Source organism: Limulus polyphemus, unplaced genomic scaffold (genome assembly GCF_000517525.1).
Source record: "Limulus polyphemus unplaced genomic scaffold, Limulus_polyphemus-2.1.2 Scaffold879, whole genome shotgun sequence".
NCBI lineage: Eukaryota > Metazoa > Arthropoda > Merostomata > Xiphosura > Limulidae > Limulus > Limulus polyphemus.
In genome coordinates, this window is record NW_013666489.1 from 103069 (window position 1) to 117574 (window position 14506).

A 14506-nucleotide genomic window follows, 5' to 3' on the forward strand; every position below is an offset into this window, starting at 1 on the left:
GAATTTTTCTTCTGATCTTATCGAGATGCTTTAAATTGGGGAGAATATCTCATCCAACGTTACAATACAGACACCTCTGCGTGGACTTATTTTTGGTGATTCGCAATCACAGTATGACGCTTTGAAACTTCTTAGCTAATACTTACTGTAAGCAGATTTCAGAGTCGTAGTTATAAAACAGGACACAGACTTCTGGTCGTCTGCGATACGTGGTCGACTTTGCGACTAAGATGCAATTATTCATAATTGTAGCTCTTTATCGTAAAATGGGCCAGGTGGTTAAGGCACTCGACTCGCAATCTGAGGGTCGCGGGTTCGAATCCCTGTCACACCAAACATGCTCACCCCCTTTTAGCGGTGGGGGCGTTATAATGTGACGGTCAATCCCACTATTCGTTGGTAAAAGAGTAACCCAAGAGTTGGCGGTGGGTGGTGATGACCAGCTGTCTTCCCTCTAGTCTTACACTGCGAAATTAGGGACGGCTAGCGCAGATAGCCCTCGTGTAGCTTTGCGCGAAATTCAAAAACAATTATCGTAAAATGCAACTCCTGTTAATGTTATCTAGACATTTCGTAAAACAGTTGTTGACATTTGTTCATATATGGGCACACGCCCAAAAACAACTCAATAGACTCATTAGAAGACATTACGCTAACTGTATGAACACAACTATTTACTCCAAAGGTGGGCCGGGCGTGGTCTAAAGGTCAGAGTTCCCGAGAATCTAAGAGTTCAGGGTTCGAGTTCCGTTGCCTCAGAAACGTTCTCCGTACTTTGAGGACGTGGATGTTCTAAAGTGTGACAGTTAAATCAAATTATCTGATCAGGCAAGAGTAGCCAGAGAGTTGGGGGCGAATACTGTTGCTTAGCAACCTTACCATAGTCCGTCAGTTCGAAATTAAAAACAATCTGCGCAGATAATTCTTGTGTAGTTTTGTTTGAAGTTCTATAAAATAATAATACGAATAAAAAACTTCCACACACTTCCTACTTCGTCCTATCTACAGGGCGTTGAGTCAGGTTAAAATGACATAAAAATGACCTGAAAGATCCATGTTTATTCAAAATTTCTCGATTTCGAGTTTTAAGTGTTCTGTGTAAACTTTCTTTTTTCGCTCGAAAAATATAGTAAAGTAATTAAACTCCACTAATCTCATTTGTAACAGGAATTAACATATTTATTAAGCCCATCATCCTCTGCAGCCAATTTTGTAGCAGGAATCAACAAATTAATTAAGCCCATCATCCTCTGTAACGTCGTTCAATGAGGAGATCAACATAGTAATTAAGCGCCCCCTATGTTGTCTCGTTTTAGGCATTCTTTTAGATTCCAATCAAGTACAAAACGCACAAACACTTATTTTTTCACATAATAAATTTGTGATCAGTAATACTTCCTTTTGTATAATGATAAAAATTGTATTATTTTTTAGTTTATGTTCTATTCTATACTACACTGCAAATGTTTGTTTGTTTGTGTGTTTTTGAATTTCGCACAAAGCTACACGAGGTCTATCTGCGCTAGCCGTCCCTAGTTTAGCAGTGTAAGACTAGAGGGAAGGCAGCTAGTCATCACCATCCACCGCCAACTCTTGGGCTACTCTTTTACCAACGAATAGTGGGATTGACCGTCACATTATAACGCCCCACAGTGGAAAGGGCGAACACGTTTGGTGGAACGGGGATTCGAACCCGCGACCCGCAGATTGCGAGTCGAGCTCCCTAACCACCTGGCCTTGCCGGGCCCACTGCAAATGAAAACAAATGTGTTAAGGACATGCGTGTTTACAGAAACAAGCTATAAGTGAATATTAACACTCCTACCAATTATACCCCCTCCCCATCCTTCCCAGATGTATACCGATAAACCCTACGGCCTTTTTAAAAACATGTACTTCTGGTCCCTAATATCACACATTGAGATATATAAAAAGATTAAGTAAATAAACAGTCAATATTGCAATTACTTCCACTACTTACTGCTGGAGTCCCCTACGTATTTGAAAATGAGGAACTTCACCCAATTTTGCTGGTTAGTTATTTACAATGCATTTTGCAAAATGTGGATCCCACTAGTAATGAACGAGATAAAACTAAGTCGGTAATTTCAGGGGTGACTTAGTTTTTCCCCTTTTCAATAAAGTTGGTCAGCACCTCTTTTACAGCGGTCAACTCGTGAAGTAGGCGTAGCCTATTGGTCAGGATGCTCAGACTATTCAGTCAGACAAAGAGTAACAGCCAAATAGATGATGGTGGGTGTTGTTGACTAGCTGTCTTCTCTGTAATTAATCGCTTCCGAATTAGAGACATCTAGACATCTTGAGTAGCTTTGCGCGAAATCCATCAAGCAAATATTAACAGCATTGGTTAGAATTTTTAATGTATCTGTTTTCACTCACTTTAATTCTTAATTATAAAACTTTTGTTATAGAGATTAATTTGCAGTGTTAGCTTGGTATATGGATTTGGGGCTAAACTACATTTCTTAAGCTAACCAAATCTTATAAGATATTAATGGATTTACTGCCGAAAATATTGTTAGCAGAGATGGTACTGAACTAATGAAGTTTTTTTTTTTTTTGTAGTAGCGCAACCTACGCAATGGGCTATCTGTGCTCTGCCTACCATGGGTTTCGAAACCCGGTTTCTGGCGTTTTAAGTCCGCAGATATACCGCTGTGCCACTAGGGAGCTCGAACTAATGAAACAATGCATTCTGATCTTTCTAAGTAGGAACGTAAGAACAGTATATTTAATTAGCTATAATCATTAACAGTTTAATTTTTAGTTTTGCTATAAGTAGGTCGCTTGCTCTAACCGGAAGTAAATATTAAACTATCCTCTCTCTGTCTTTCAAATAAAAGTATTTTTTATCGCAGGCAAACATTATTTTCCACACTTTATGTCCACAACGACGGTTCTCACTGTAGGAATTTTTACTAATCACCACAAAACACGATAAGAGGCCTCGCCTTAGTGTCGACAAAGTTGAAAGTTTCACAGTGCACAGATCTCTTCGAAATCGCGAAATTTACACCTTTTTCTCAGTTTTGTTACTTTTATATGTCGTCATAGTTTCGGGATTGTTATAGTTTTTAAGATAAGTAGACAGCACTACCAAACTATTTGAAACTTATGGATAAGTTTCAAATATGTTTTTTAAGAACGGATTATAATTTATTCCATTTAATTTATTTGTTCTCGATTATATATATATATATATATATATATGTATATTCCATGTATAATGACAGAGATAATCTGGAACTTTGTAATCCACAATTACGTTATAGAGACAATGGTAAAGGGTAATACTTCGGGAGTTAAGAGATATAGCTGGTAAGTAGTAATACTTCAGGAGTTAATAGTTATAAATGGTAAAGGGTGATAATCCAGGAGTTAAGAGATTTACAATTAGTAAAGGATAATACTCCAGGAGTTAAGAGAGTTACAGTTGGTAAAGGGTAATACTCCAGGAGTTAAGAAAGTTACAGTTGGTAAAGGGTAATACTCCAGGAGTTAAGAGAGTTATAATAGGTAAAGTGTAATACTCCAGGAGTTAAGAGAGTTATAATAGGTAAAGTGTAATACTCCAGAAGTTAAGAGAGTTATAATAGGTAAAGAGATAGTACTATATCTTAGCAATGACATTTAAATGAAGACTTGGGACTGTAGAATTAATATCCTGAAAATGTAAATGATTGGAGTTTCCGAACAATTAGCAGGGATTCAAATCTTGTCAGGCCTCAGTTTCTGAAAAGTTAAATATTTGTTGGACTTGGATGGTTAGCAAGAGCTGGAATTTTGCTTAGTCTTAATTCTTGATAGCTCAACTGATTAAATGAACTTGCACGTTTACCAGCGGTTCGAATCCTATTTTGTCTCAGTTTTCAGAATATAGATATTGAAACATTGTGCCACGATCGGTTTTAAACAAACGTAGACTCTGTACGATTCTAGTTTATCTAATAAAACTTGCATTTAATATTTTTAAACGGCAGATGGCGCATGGATGTCAAACAGTTAAGTGAGTGAACTACCGACCAAGATCATGAATACAATTCTCTGTAACACCGAAAAAATCAGGCATTACTGACTGACTGACAGACTGTCTGCCAGTTGAAGATACAATTACACCTTATTGTCCCGCCTACGAATAGCTAACTATCAAGATTAATACTCTGACTCATCTTACTCAGTATCAAGAAGATCTCGCTCTATTGAACTCTTATTATTTTTATAGTTTTAGATGGCGATGGGCCGAGATATTTTACGAGTAAAGTAGAGACGAAAGGTATCAAATGTAGATATAAAGAAATGGGAACCAGCTTTAAAGTTAAAAATAATCCGCACGTTGTTACATTATTCTAGCTCTTTAGCGCCATACTTGAAATTTCAAAATGCCCGAATCAAGCCTCATCCACTAAGATTCTCTGAAAATATTGAACGGTCTTAGTAACCATCAAATGACGTGACAATGTTTAATCGCTCCTTCCCTAGATCACAAAACTGTCGTGTTCCATGTACATGTTAAGTGGTGGAAAATAATCTTACCCCTGGACACTCGAATATAACTTCCCAAATTTCATCACATAGTAACAGTTAGAATTAACAATCTGCCTGGAGGGTTGATGTTGAAATTGAGAATCTGTCCGATGGGCTGATGCTTAAAATTACAACCTACCCGGGATGCTTATTTTGAGATTGACAACTTAGCCAATGGGATGATTTTGAAATTGACAACCTACCCGATGGACTGGTGATTAGACAACTGGTTTCAATCCGTTTACGAATAACTTCTGATTCTGTCCTTCAAATAACAGTATTTTTTATCATGGACTAACATCAATTCTCAAATATTTCTGAACAAATTTTGACTCTATAATAAAGACTCTTATTATAGAAATTCTTACGCATGTGCCGTTATTCTAATTTAGAGAATAAGTATAGGATAAAAAATGAAACCAGGATAAAAACTATTTACCCACAAACGTAGACAGTTAATTTTAAGATAACCAACGGTGTTCGCCTGGACCCCTTTTCAGACACATTTATCTGGACTATTAATACCCAAAACTGCGCGTGGGTCCAAAACTTTTTCAGTTAGGAGATTCCTAATAACATACGGTCAAATAAAACTAATTACTGCAGGGACTTCCTGTATATTTACGTAAAAACTAATGATTTTACCCATTTAGTTTTTGATCAGTTACTGACTAATACATAGTTTTATAATAGGCAAAAAATATCCAATTACTCAACGTGTGAATCTCAATAGTAGTGAAGAATGTAAAAACAATTTGGTAATTCGAGCTTCGAAAATCTAGTTATAAGAAACTGAATTAATCCCAATAAAAACAATAAAAACTCCATGTACACATCTATTTGTTTGTTTGTTTAATTTTCGCAAAAAAATATTAGAGGGCTATCTGCGCTATCGGTCCCTAATTTTGAAATGATAAACTAGAGGGAAGGCAACTAGTGAACCCCACCCAGCGCCAACTCTTGGACTACTCTTTACTAACGAATAGTGAGATTGATGCAATTCGAACCCAGGAACCTCAGACGAGTACCCTAATCACCAGACCACACAGCTATTTAACTTTGATTTTACAATTTTAAAATTGCCCCAACATTTGACCCTTTAGTGAAGTGCCAGTTTGAATGGGGATTAGGAATTCAATGGTACAGTTAACAGAGCAAACAAGGTACCCCCTCCAATTAAAATTTATTTCACCGTCCGTGTCTACTACGTCATTTCATCATATTAAGATATGCACAAGTCCCCCTGGTGGGACAGCGGTACATTTGCGAATTTACATCGCTAGAATCGGTGGTTCGATTCCCCTCGGTGGACACAACAGATAGCCCGATGTGGCTTTGCTATAAGAAAATACACAGAGATATGCATAAATTATAATCGTAATATCGACTTTTATATTATTTTACGTTTGATTTGATATTTTTCTCCGATTAAGATTATTTTTATCTAGTATGTAACCTATTAGGAAATCTTTTTTTTTTAGTTTACTATTGCTACAAAATAAACTTACAGCTCGCAATATACATAATATTTTAGATTTTGAAAATGAAGACTTTTTTATTTTTTATCGAGGAAAAACAACCAGTCAGTAGTTCTTACGTAGTTCCCCTCAACCGAATAGCGAGATTGATTGACACAGTTATATGACGTCATGCTGAAAGTGCAAATAGATTCTAGGGGGTATATCGAGAATCGAACCTTTGACGTTCAGACCCATAGCCCAATATGTTAACCACTAGACCATGTCTTTCCAAATGTAACAGATAATTATGATCTAACGATATTGGTAGTGGAACTCTTCGGGTTAGTCGTAACAATATCAATTATGTTTCAGATATCTGCCAAGTTTTGGTTTTCATATGTTTCTTCACACACGTATATGTGACTACAAAATAAAAAGCACATGCCGTGAACAAAGCCATGTTGCTATAATTAGCCATAAGGGGCAGTACTAGTCATGCATGACATCACGATAAGTGATAAGTATTACAGAAGACTTTTTTTGAAGAAAGAAAAATCGATCTTTGAATGCACGGAAACCAGATATACACATTTTTCATTTACTCACAAATCACTTGTTTACAAAGTTTGGTTGAAATGTAGGGCATCTGATGAAGCTGAACGTTTTAACAGAAATATTTTGTTTTTCTAACCTCTTTATCTCCTTCTGGGAAAATCTTAGCAATGTTTCACTTCTAAACTGAAGTCAACCATTAATTATACATAAGTAGCATGTAAAACTTGTTTTCGACTGCATTGCTTTTATTAACTCATTTTACATCTATTCAAGCTTTCGTTCAGTAAAAATAAATTTAACTTCCCGTTGCGATGAATGAGCCTCCCCCCCCCCCCAGTGGCACAACGGTATGTCTGCAGTCTTAGAATGCTAGAAACCGGGTTTCGATACCCGTGTTGGGCAGATCACAGATAGCTCATTGTGCAGCTTTTTGCTTAATTTCAAACAACAACAATAACGATGAGTAAATATACTCTAAAACATGCCCCCTATCGGCCTGCTTCATTCAACAAAAGAGAAAATGGCTGCAAAATAATCGTTATGGCTTCCACACGGAAAAAGGATAATAATAATAAAGCAACACGTTGTAGAATAACAAATACGAACCCTGGTGTGATACAAAATGATATTGTTTCAGAACATTATCATATTTTATGATTCACTACGTAAAATTAGTAATTTTAAAGATCTGTATATATGTCGACGGCCCGGCATGGCCAGGTAGTTAGGGCGCTCGACTCCCAATCGATTTAGTGCTAAAAACAAACAAACAAACTTAGGTTTACATCATGAACCACGATAGTGGATCGTAATAGGGATCGCCTAGGAATAGATCCAATAGACCATACTGGCAAAAACCATCTTAAAAAGCAGACTTGTTTCTTGAAATAACACTCAAGACCATTTGTCTCAGTGGTTAAGGCTGCTGAAATATTAATCATAGCAACAAAAAGATGATTTTCCGATTGTTAGACAAAATTCGAAATTCATCCATTTGTTTTTCATATTATTCTTGCTTCTCAAGTCAACAGAAAAAAACGGCTGTGAATATTTTATTCAAATTTGTGCAAACCTGCTAAAAAAATTCCTTCGTCATAGGACTATTTTTATGTTGATTCTTGAAAGAGAAGGAGGTATTTTATCGGTTTTTTCATTGCTACTGGCCAATTTCTCTTTGATGCCATTCAAGCCTATAGCAAAAAAACGGCTATGTATATTGCGCCAAAACTTATGCACATCTACTAAACAAACTTCTGCGAAGGTTATAGGGCTATTTTTAAGTTGATTCTTAAACGTCGAGATTTCCACTGTTTAAACTTTTCTAAGTTCTTCTTCGCTAACAATATAAGCTCTTCGAAGCCATTCAAACATCGCAGAAATATAGAAGCCATTTTATACTAGTCAGAAATACTCCGTTTTATACTAGTCAGAAACGCTTTGTTTTATTAGAGTAAACAATGTATATATTCATAACAGTGTCTCCAGCCTTATTATTATTATTGATTATAGTTTTACAAACCACTACAGAAAAAACGGCTACGAAAATTCTACTAAAACCTGGACAATAGTATTGAATGTAGTATTGAGTATATCATAAGTTAGATTTAAAATTAATTCAAGCATCTTCGTTTTTTCGCCATGAATAATTTCTCTAACTCCTTCACTTTCCGCCATTAAAAAAATCCGGTGTTTTACTAATGTGCATTAATTGGAAAATAATTTATGTAACTCATAACGCATTAATTGGAAACTACCACGTTGTGGATTCACCATTTCTCGAGTTCGCTGTTCTTTACTGTTTCTTGAGTTTGTTGTGTTACTTTGTCTCTACGTACGACTATTTCATTGAGTTTTCTAGCAGTAGACGATTACCATAGTAGATTTCTTTACTCTTGTTAGTGGTGCTATATTCTACTGATTTTCGTACTTCGCTCAAATTATGAGTGCGTATTTTAGTATTATTATCGTTCATATTTTTGTTTCATAAGCCTCCACCAAAATCGGCTTGGTATTTTGCACCAAAACCTAGACGGATATACTATGTGGAACGCTGTGAATGTCCATGACCTGTTTAAAAAGTTTATTACTTTTCATTGATAGTTGATTTACGTGGCTATAAATATATAATAGCTCTGAAGTTGTTGTGAGTGGCTTCCTTTGTACTCAACGCTTGTTAAACGAGTGTTTACACGAAACTTCGAACACAAAATCGCCTGGCTCAGTAAATAATGATTGGGTGGAAAAAAGCAATACAGCAGTAAACTGTTGAAAAACATGTAACATTCAACTGAATGCATATGCGCGTATGTAGCTTAAAATTTATTCTCCATAAATGGGCATAAAAATACTTTAGAAACAAGATAATTACAAATTTTTAATTTAAAAAGGAAAATAGGGATTGTCAAAAAAGTACAGAAACAAGTTGTATCAAAATGCAAAGATTATATTTTGGACTAAAATTGGACATGGAGTCAAAATAGGGATTTGTAGCTTGAGAAAATAATCCATACACTATTTCCAGCCTACTTTGTTTACTTTTTTTTGAATCCAGAGTTGTAGGCTTGAAAAAATAATCTTTTCATTTTCATTCAACTTGATTCTGTACTTTTTGACGATCCCTATTCGCCTTTTTAAATTAACAGTTTTTTTAATTATCTTGTAATTAAACGCTGTCACTGTAACACATCCCATATTTACAAATCCCCAGTTGACGTACGTGTACTGTATTACAGTGGACTGGACCTTTAAAGGTCAGCTATATCAGCTCGTTTCAACTCCATTGATGTACTTGTATCGATGAAGAGGACATGAAACTCTTAGATAAGGACAAAACACAAACCACCAAATTAAAATCACATGTTATCGAAAGAAAAAGAGTCGGAGACAGAAAGAGAAGAATAAATGGAACAGGTACACGGACTGGGCTTTCTATGGACTAGCTGCTTCTGCCATTTTCTTGTTTCGAAATGATATTTTGAAGTCCATGGTGAGTCCTTCATCAGGTCATGGACCCCGAAAAGTCATCTCGAAACAAAGAAAAAACGACAGGAGTCGATAGGAAAGTCAGTCCATGTACTAACGCACTACTTAAATCATTTAAAAAGAAAGAGCGGTTATAAGTGTTTCAGATTGCACCATAACCCTTGTTATCCTCTGATGCCAAATTCAAACGGATGATTAAAAATTAACTAATGCAAAGGATGTTGAGTGAAGCTGTGTCCTTTGATTTTAACTTCGCTGTTCCCCGAGTTTGTAACATCAAACAAAGATTAACAATGCTGAAAATGAAAGACGGACAATACTCATTATAAACACCTAAAACTGTGCAACATCAGACAAAGATTAACAATGCTGAAAATGAAAGACGACAACACTCATTTTTAACATCTAAAAACTGTATGCCATCAAATAAAGATTAACAATGCTGAAAATGAAAGACGACAACACTCATTATTAACATCTAAAAATTGTATGGCATCAAACAAAGATTAACAATGCTGAAAATGAAAGACGACAATATTAATTATTAAACCCTAAAAGTTTTGAGTATCACTCAAAGAGCACTTGATTTGGTTTGAGCAAGAACAGTCTCAGTAAAAATGATTTCAACTTAAAAATACAAACTTTTTTATTGTCAGGTATGTGTAAAGATAGTAGTTTCCTACCTCGCAAAGTCCTTTATTTTTATTTTAAACTTCTCAGTTACAGTCGTTCTATAGCTTTCATCGAACACTCTTTTGTAGTTAATAAGTTTTCGTTTTGTTTACAAATATGCTTCCTAACCACAACTGTTGTTAGTAAAACACCGACAGCTTGTTTTGTTTTAGCGAATAGCTGCACAATGGGCTTTCTTCACAGTGTTTGTTGCGGGGATCGAGCCCTGAATTCTAGTTTTGTAAGCCCTCAAGCTAACCGCCAAACTATCGGGACAGGGAACAAAAAAAAAACACACATCAGAATAACGTAACGAAAACGTAGGATTTGTGAAACAAAAAACAAAGATTTCGAGTTTAAAACTTTCAATACTTGTCAAAAAACTCTTTAAATATATATATTAATTATAATATGCAAAAGATAAATCTAATTGGTGATCTACAAAATCACACGAATGAATCACTCATTGGCATGTCACGTGAGGAACCATTATAACGGTCGTGTTGAAATAATGAGCATTTCTTGGTGAGGTTTCATTTTTAACGACCATACTGAAATAATGTACTGTAACATTTCCTGATCAAGTTTCATTAAAAAAATCAAATCGAAATTATCAACTGTATTTTCCTGTTTTATACATGCGCCAATAACCCTCTCCCTCCATATATAACCCATTTTGGGGTAACGTCTGACATAGATTAATGTTCTCTTAGTGTCATGCCTGACCCAGATGAATGACCAGGTCAGGACACTAGCTAGCTGTTAAGGTTAGCTCTACTTTTAATGTCTATAAGGTATTGATTGGCCGGGATAAAGGACAATTTCAATAATTTCTTGAGTCAGATTCGAACCGGAGACCTTTTGCGCAGCTCTACCAACTGAGTTATAGGATCAACCCACTAGTATTTGCTCGTAAGGCATTTTTTAACGACTCATATTTCCACCTGGGCACCGTGACGACATCTCACGGCACATCCACTTTAGATGCAAAAAATACATAAATTCTCCTCTGAACTTTGACGCACGTTTTCGTGAATCGAGTGGGAAAGTTGTTAAACTTTACCTTCTATTTTGTTTTCTTCTAGTAAATGATGTCCTACTGCACCACTAGATTAACTGCTAAACTATATAAATTCATATATTCATAGATATTCAAAATATATATTGTTGATATCTGCTTTAGCCGTCCCTAATGTTGAAGTGATAGATTAGATCGAAGGCAGTTAGTCAACACCAGCTACTGACAACTCTTGGGTTAGTCTTATCAGAGTGAACAGTAGGATTTGACTGCCACCCTTATAATGCCCCCACCGCCCCAAAGTGCGAAGTGCGGTAACGGGACGTGAACATCGAACCTCGGATGCACATTCCGACATGCTTAGAAAGACCGATTGACATGGCCAGTACTCAAGCTTCCAATTTAACCGTCACTTCCGAAACTGTTAGCATTCACCAAGAATTGAAGTTACACGTGTAACAAAAACTGTTATTGAAGTCGACTTATAATTTTCACCGTAACTTAAACCTCGAAGTACTACAGAAGTTAATCTGAGACAGGAATACAGGCTACATTCCCATTCGTTCGATTTTCATTAGTTTAACGTTGGTTTTGTTTTTTTACCTCGGGACTGAAAATCCTCCGCGTATCTTAAAATGATTGTTTAAACTAAGATGAGAATGCCATTAATTTTAATTGATTCTGAGTTTTTATATTTTCGCCTCCAAAGCACACATCTAATTCAATTATTTCGAATTAAAAGCAAGATTATTTGAAAAGTGAACATAAAAATTCAAGAACCTGACTTAAAACAGACATTAACAAAACATATCGGAATTCTGGAACTGGGGAACTGACCCCCTCATGTTAACAAGACTGAGCCTATTATGCTTCATGGAAACCAACATAAAACTAATTAAACCTTAGTACAATACCGCAATAAACAAATTACTTTTATATTCCGACCTTTTTTTTTTTTTGCTTATCGGAAAAAATAATGAAAGGTTATCACTCAACCTAACTACAACAAAGTATATTTTTCCTGATTAGCTACGTTAGCGAATCTTATTGAACCATGTTTACGCTTTGATCTAAACGCCTATTTAAATCCTGTCGGAACCTTTAACAGTTTATTTTATCGGAAACTACACAGTCCTAAATCACGAACGTAATCAAATTACCCACTGTCTACTTTAGTCCTCACAGTCTGTATAGTTACCTGACTGCTTGCATAACTTCAGCAACAGTTCTTAAAACAAGAATATATAATAAACAAAACACGTTTAGTGTATCTTGATCTTCCTGTATGTCAAACGTATTTTAAAGAAGAATCATAATCAATATTGAATAAGTATATAGAATAATTTTATTTTTCTCTACCTGTGTGAGTGAACTATCCAGAACCAAACCACGTACATTCAAGGGGATTATAATATACAACTAACATTTAAATACCAAGACAGCCATACACAACTACATCATTTAAATTTCCAGATGACTTACTTGAGCTTCCTCGGGCCTGTCTTCACGCATTTCCGGTTTTGACGTCACCAGAAAGGTAAGACATGAGAATGCGTTGTTCTTAAACGACTAATCTCCAGATAATTTAACAATGATAAAATAAAATACCCCGTGTAGAAAACTTTATAAAAATGGATCTTGATTTTCAAAGAGATTTAAGGAGAACACAACATCACCATTTACACTTCTTTACTAGGTTCCTCAGGTTCTAGAGAGCCACGTCCAAGTTGAAACTGCCCGTACACGACTACCAACGTTAACCAAACGTCTTCCAATCGCCCACGTTTTATCAAGCCCTCTTCCCTCGCCCTATGGAATGCTGGGAATGACAACAACAGAAACCTGTTCCAGTCACAGGTGCGTGCTTAGAAAGACAATGAAGAGACGCATACCCCTATAGAGGGCACTATAGTTCTGTGTGGCAGTAATCTACCTGATTTACATTCATACCATCTTGTCACGCATAAAATCTGAATACGCAAACTAATTCCAGCAAAGCTGAGCAACGTTATCTCGAAGAGCTGATAAATCCTGAGTAAATATCATCGTTTCGCTGCCCTTGAGCAAAATTTAGATAATTGTACCGTGCCTTTTTTTTATTATTATTAGTTTCATACGGAGGCTACTCTTAAATATCCAAGTCCATTTTAAACTTTAATGCACGTATTTGAAATTAAAACAAAATCTTCCAAATATTTAAACGCTAATCCCTTAGTCACTGAATATCTGGATGATATCAAATCTTATGGTCACTTTTAACGTGAATTATGATGCTTTTTAGTTTTTGTTATGTATAAGTCTATTTTATATTTTACAATAAAACTACTTTTGATTTAACATTTTAAAACATTTCGGTTTGGTGTTTCATACGTAATGTTCACTACCAGTCTACTCTTATTTAGCGAGCCGAGACAAACAAAGCAACTAGAGTGTTAGTTATTTATAATGCATTTTGCAAAATGTGGATCCCACTAGTAATGAACGAGATAAAACTAAGTCGGTAATTTCAGGGATGACTTAGTTTTCCCCTTTTCAATAAAGTTGGTCAGCACCCCTTTTACAGCAGTCAACTCGTGAAGTAGGCGTAGCCTATTGGTCAGGGTGCTCAGACTATTCAGTCAGACAAAGAGTAACAGCCAAATAGATGATGGTGGGTGTTGTTGACTAGCTGTCTTCTCTGTAATTAATCGCTTCTGAATTAGAGACATCTAGACATCTTGAGTAGCTTTGCGCGAAATCCATCAAGCAAATATTAACAGCATTGGTTAGAATTTTTAATGTATCTGTTTTCACTCACTTTAATTCTTAATTATTAAACTTTTGTTATAGAGATTAATTTGCAGTGTTACATATAAGTCTATTTTATATTTTACAATAAAACTACTTTTGATTTAACATTTTAAAACATTTCGGTTTGGCGTTTCATACGTAATGTTCACTACCAGTCTACTCTGATTTAGCGAGCCGAGACAAACAAAGCAACTAGAGTGTTTCTATTTTGTACTTATGACAAAACTATTAAGCCTATCTGCCGCCATCCCTAATTTTGAACTACTGACCAAAGAGAAGATAGCAAGTGAAAAACACCCTACCACCGTCCATCCAAGTTGAGCGATTGACTGTCACTCTTATAACATTGGCCAGGTGGTTAGGGCGCTCGACTCGCAATCTGAGGGTCGCGGGTTCTAATCCCCGTCCCACAAAACACGCTCACCCATTCAGCCGTGGGGGCGTTACAATGTGACAGTCAATCCCACTATTCGTTGGAAAAAGA

General features: G+C 35.9%; 1 protein-coding gene across 1 annotated transcript in view; it reads right to left on the reverse strand.

Annotated features, from left to right (window-relative positions):
* Positions 1-12935, reverse strand: part of LOC106461005 (epidermal growth factor receptor kinase substrate 8-like) — a 42257-nt gene extending 29322 nt beyond the window's left edge. The window contains exon 1 of the mRNA XM_022387812.1: positions 12715-12935. The gene's annotated coding sequence lies outside the window, so the exon portion shown is untranslated. The remainder of the gene's footprint in view (positions 1-12714) is intronic.
* Positions 12936-14506: the final 1571 nt, after the last annotated feature.